Source organism: Topomyia yanbarensis, chromosome 3 (assembly GCF_030247195.1).
Source record: "Topomyia yanbarensis strain Yona2022 chromosome 3, ASM3024719v1, whole genome shotgun sequence".
Classification (NCBI taxonomy): domain Eukaryota; kingdom Metazoa; phylum Arthropoda; class Insecta; order Diptera; family Culicidae; genus Topomyia; species Topomyia yanbarensis.
The window spans coordinates 157,707,378-157,713,707 of record NC_080672.1 but is presented as its reverse complement, the minus strand read 5'-3'; positions in this window follow the sequence as shown (position 1 = coordinate 157,713,707).

Here is a 6,330-nt window from a genome sequence, read left to right as displayed (position 1 = left end):
ATTGTTGCCGACAGATTTAAATCTGACTGTGTTATAGCAAATACGCGCGTGGAATGCATGGTTGGTTCAAAAGTTGTAGCATTTTATATATTTTTCACCATATTTTCCCATAGCACCAATTTCAAAAATTTCAAGCGAAGTGGGCGGGATTCTAGAATTGTCCAAATGATGTGAAATTTGGCATCTGAGCTTACTTTGTCATTTGTCACAATATGCAATGCCCAATGGTGCAATGGTCGCTATTGAATTTCATTTGAATTGGATTTCTGGTTCCGGAGTTACGGATTGAAGAGTGCAAATGCCAAATGATGCAATACATAAAATTGTATGCAACATTACTTTAATTGGCGAGTCTATATCACTAATGACTAATCGAAGTAGCTTTGACCACATTGGTCACCTATGACGGTTCATGATGGCCCAGGGGAACTTGCCAAGTACCTAAGTTAATGTTCTATCTATTTTTCAGCGAATTTTCACACGGTTTTCACAAACTTGATTTCAAATGAATGCTATGATATTCCCTTTAACTGTTATTGAATTTTATTTAGGCTCCGGAGTTATAGGTTGGTTGGTACGATCACACAGAAAGTTTCCATTTAAACCGTTACAATCGTAATCCCTTAGAGGTTAAAAATGTACTGAAATGAACATCTAATTAGTTCGCATCGCATATCTGGATCACTGATGACCAATTAAAAATTGTTTAAAGTTTTATCGACAATTCTGGATGTTCTGGATTCCATAATTAAATCCATATTGGTTATTCGAGGTTGACTGAACCGAATTTCACAAACCAAGTATCAAATGGAAGGCGTAACATGCGGTTGGTTGCACCCCTCATCAAACTCCCCTTCCCTTCCGAATTATCATTGGTCAAATTGACCACCATAAAAGGCTCTGGCAGTCCTGAAAAGATGTTAAAATTGACTCACATCAATATCTCGAAGATTTTCACAGAATTAGTCTCGCGTGAAAGGGATATAATCCCCATAGACTGCTATAAAAATTGTGCGTATCGGTTATACGGTTTCGGAACTCCGGACTGCATAGTCCGGTCACATATGAAATTCCCATAAACAGTCTTCGAAAGGGGGACCATATGAAATTGCAGAAATCGAATTCGTATTTTTGATGCCAAATGTCTTTAGAATGTATGAAACGTCGAGAATTTATGTATTCTCAAAAAAATTGGGCAAAAATCAACTTTTGTGGACTTGGTTATGCAATTATACTGAAAATCGTTAACCTAATTCAGTTACCATGTCATATATTTTTCGTCTCAGTTCAGCGAGATTGGAAAACCTGTATGTGTGTGTGTTTCTTTTTTACTTGGTCGCAAAGTTTTTACGCCGAACCACGTTCAGTAGTTAGACCATACTACCAATTTTGTCCATCGTGTGCCAGAGTGAGAAATTCTGAACAGAAAAGATAACTCTGAACCCTACTCCTTGAACCTCCACCAAGGAGTCCGGCATTTGCCAGATTCCCTTTAAAATGACTACTTCGGGGAGCTGGGCTCATGCACTTCGCTTGATTCCAGATCTAGCTGGTCGTGCTGGTTCGCTTGTCTTATAACCGCCATATCAGTCCTGCATGACATGATATTCTACATGCACTCCTCTTTGCGTTGACCAGTTGAATGCAGTGGTCGATGCAGCGATTCCGGTTAGAAGGTGGCTTTCGGTTCACTGGCGCCCCGACGACTCTATACTTGCGGTTTATCGCATTCGGTGCAACTTGGCGTAGTCCCCGATGGTAGAGCAAGCAATATATTCTGATTCCTGATCACTGGTGCCCCGATGATACAAGCCGGCGATTCCTTACGTACTACTCAGAATAATCCTCGACGGTGGATCTTTCATACGCCGACGAAGAGTTCCTTGGTAGTGAAAGATCTTCCGAATCGGATGCTGTCCGTGCAGATGCCGAGATCGATCATGCGTTTATGGGTGAAAGGCGACTTCTAGTCCACAGGCGTCTCGTTGGCCATATTTCTCCACAATCTACTCGAACTAATCCCTGGTGACGGTCCTAGCCTACTACGACAGAGAAATTTCCCGACATGGAAAGTTATCTCGAAACCGTTATCTCGATGCTGGTGGTTTAGCTGCCGAGATCAGACCTGCGATTTCGGAGGGACAATGACTTCCGGTTTTCAGGTGCCCCAACGACCTATCGTTGACAATGCGTGCGCTGAGCCTAGTCCCGCGGGGATCTAGCCTACTTCGGTCACTACCGCTGATCTGCTTTATCTATCTTCGGTAGACTGACTTGTCGAGTGTCAAGATAATTCCAGTTGGAGTGTAACTTCCGGCTCATCGATGCCTCGACGATCCGAAGCCCTGTACTACTACGTTGCTCTCGCCATCTTCGCTGCAACGCTGACAAGATTTGAATGACTGTTCTGTTCACCGCGTCCCATTTTTCTTTGTTTGCGTACATTCTTTACATTGTTATGTTCACATCCTCACCGACAATGGTTTTCATTTCGTTTTGCTCATGCAGGAATCGCGGGCATCCGAAGACCACGTGCTCAGGCGTTGCCTCTACATCACCGCACACGATTCAGAACGGCGATCTCGTTTACGGACTCCTCTCGTGCCTCGATCCCTATAACACTCGCTATCTTCTTCGAGTAGAAGGTTTGTGGGAGTCGTTCCAGCTATCACGTAGGCTGTCTCTGACGAAATAGTTCGATACGCGCTAGACTCGCGCTTGGTCATCAACCTGACCGTGCTGTTCAGTCGAGCTGTGTTCCTCTTCATCTGCTGTGCTGTCATTCATGCAGGGCCTGTGTATCTGCGCACCGTTGTGGAGACACTCGCCAGCAGTCGCTTTTCACTGCTGCTGATCGCCGAATTATTAGGCATGACCTCAGGGGCGACGAAACACTTTACGCCCGAGTGGGTAGAAAGCATAGGGTGAGGGGTCCATTTGTAAGGAATTTTTTCCATTTCGCAATACACCCGCTTACATTACATTCACATTAAATCTCGTTCGTTTATGCAAATAGAACTGTGGTACATCGATGTTTTCAAATGTGTGTAGTGCGTGATACATGCGTTGCAAATCTAAATTTTTTGAAATGGTTCAAAATTTCGAGTCGGTTATTTTCGAGTGGGTAGTACTACCCATACTACCCACGTTTTCCGCCGGCCCTGCATGACCTTAACCTATTATATTCATTAACGGGCAATATATGTAAACTTTTTCTTCTCCATTTCAGTTGTGGTCTTGGTAAGGAACAAGTTTCATGTTTACCTGGCAGCGCAGTCGTTGTTGATCCATCTCAATAGCATATTGTGATGACCGGTTGTTGTTGTTGACACTATTTGTTTCATGAGTGTCATAAGCTGCATCTCATACAAGGTTCTTATATCGTAAGTATCGAACTATTGGGTTCGTCGTACAGTGAAACAGTTGGAAAGAAGTAGGGTTTCTTTAAGACCGTTTTTAGACATCTATTTTGTAGTACTTGTAACTCTTTCAGTCGCGATTTGCCGGCAGAACACAAGATGGCAACAAAATACTGGAGTCTGGAGTGGATGATGAGCAAAATATAACTTCATTAACCAATTTCTTGGGACACACGGTGAGATTATTCTCAGCAATCCACAAAGGGAACTTAGATTTTTCTTGAGTTGGTTAATGTGAGAGTATCAGTTGAGTCCATGACTAACCCCAGGAAGGGATACTCGTAAATTTCTCCTATTTCATGGCCGTATATTTCTAAAGGAGCACGGGGTAGTAATCGACGGCGAGGAGAATACAGGAACATATACTTTGTTCTGGCCAAATTCAACGAATGAAGGTTTGTATTGAAGAAATCTTACAGCATGTGAAGGTCGTGTTCGATCGCTGTTTGTACCTTCATGTAAATCAGACGTTTTGTCAGTAAAGTGGCGTAATTTTCCTTTTAGCTGCAGCTTGGATATATCGTTGATGATGAGTGGAAATAGAACCTGCCCAGGTTGCTGCCTTGCGATACTCCAGTTGAAATATGACTCAACTCACTTTTATGATTTCCGATCACGACGTATTGTCGACGGTTGCTAAATAGCTCTCCACAAGGGTGGTGGCCCTCTGATACCCAGAAATCCCAGTTATTGTATCAAAATACTGTGATCGATTGTATCGAATGCTTTTTTCAGATCAATTAAAAGACTTTTTTACTGTCCAAGGAATCGTATATATTCTCCAGCAGGTCACAAGCGTGCTCGAACCTTCTCGAAAACCATATTGATGGGTGAAAAGTAACTTGTAGTGTTTGACGTAGTCGTTGATCCTTTTCATTAGTAACTTTTCAATTATCTTGTCGAGAGTGAAAAGACAGGATATCGGACGATAATTGTTCAAGTTTCTGGGGTCACCGGAGTTAAAGTTTGGAACTATTCGAGCAATTTTTAGACATTCTGAGTAATGTCCAGTCAGAATTATTTCGTTAAAAACATTGGCTAATAGCAAAGCGAAGTAATGGCGGTGTTCTTTTAGAAGTAAAGGGGTCATTAAAGCCGGTCCGCAAGACGTTTTTGGGTTAAGACTGTTTATAAAAATTATGATTTCATTAACAATTGCGAGCCTCGTATATATTCTTTCGTGACGTTACAACGATTTGACCAATCTTAATTCCAGAAATATGTTATAGCTTTATCAAAGAATCAGACAACATAAACTAAATATACTAGAAGAGGATTGTTTTATGATCGACAATGTAACATGACGTTACGATGCGTCACAAATTAGAACTTTCAACGTATTTCTATAAAAGTCAAAATATCTGCTCTATAGGATTTTTTTTTATCAAGTACATATCTCGAACAATGAAAAGCGATATTAATAGCTCCAAGCAACGGAGTAGCCAGAGGAGGCTTTGGGGTTTACCACCACCTCTCCCAACCCCCCTCCAACCGCCCAAAAAAAATCGGAAGTTAAAAATTTATTGATGCTGACTAATTTAATTCAGTATTGCAATAATAATTATCTGATCAGTACATTGATAACCTGTTCTTTCAAACATAATGAGTACTTTTGAAAAATTGTGAAAATGGGATTCTTATCTGCAACTAATCTATTGGCCTTGATCTCACAGTTGTATAATAACATCAATATCTCTGTTTAGTACCACGAATGTCTTTAATGATTATACTTTCAGAGAAATTTGACTAGTTTATTAGAACTTTTCTTCACGTTTTCTAGCAAATTACTACCAACCTATTTACGCTTTATTTGGCTAATGCCCATAAATTTGACGTTTTAATATATTTGTGTATAATTGCGACACCGTATCTTCGATGACACGAATGTGAGCCATGTACGATACAGTGCTGTCAACAAGCAATATCTTTGCGACGTTGACTGATCTCACTTCTGTTAGAAACTGTAATGGAACAAACATTTCATCGCTGTTGATTTGTGTTCTGATGTGACAAGGTTGGAGTGCTCGTGTCACCATCATCGGTCCAAGTGGCGAGTCAAGTATAAAAAGACACAAGGACAAGGGTAGGCCAAAGTGAGTCAAATCGTGTTGAAATTACATTAAACAGCACTCTGCTCTCCATCTCCCCGATTAATCCCCGGCACACTCTGTGTAGACTTCAGCGGTTCGGCCCAGCAGGAAGATATGGACTGGTCGGGTGTTGAGTGATTGCGGACATCTTGTGGTTCACCCCTCAGGACTGACTGTTTTCGAACTTTCTATTTCACTGGATTTTCTTCTTGAGAGATTTTGTCGATAATGCACACATTTTAAATCAAAGCATTGTTGTTGACTTTGACTAACACGACGTCGGTCGGACTGACGCCCCTTCCTGTAACATCGACGTCCTGTATGCTGAACAAGTGCGCGCAACGTCGTGGAACAGCTTTATGCAAGAACGATGTAAACGAAAGCACAGGAACTACCTACACCGCTACAAACTATACCAACCCTGTTAGGAAATGCACCACGCTGAACAAAGTGAAATAAATGAAATAAACATAGGGGGAGTCTACTTCGAAGAATAGTGACAACCATCAAGCTGCTGCTGATAAGCGAGGCAGGAAAATTACTACTGCTGAGAATGATTTTGCCCCAAGCATACCTTCTGCGGTTCTCTTGGTTAATTTTGTATTCCATCAATTTATATTCTGACACCCGCCTATTCTGTTATGAAGAATAGTAAGGTAAATATGATTCATCGTTCGGTTTATTTGAAGGACCTTTCTACGTTTCACGACTTCTTGAAATTTGTAAAATCTAGTACTCGTTCACTGCGCTTCTCGAAACATCTCGAATACATCTGATAGCATTATAATCGCTGAAATAAATACCCTCTTATCAGTAGCACT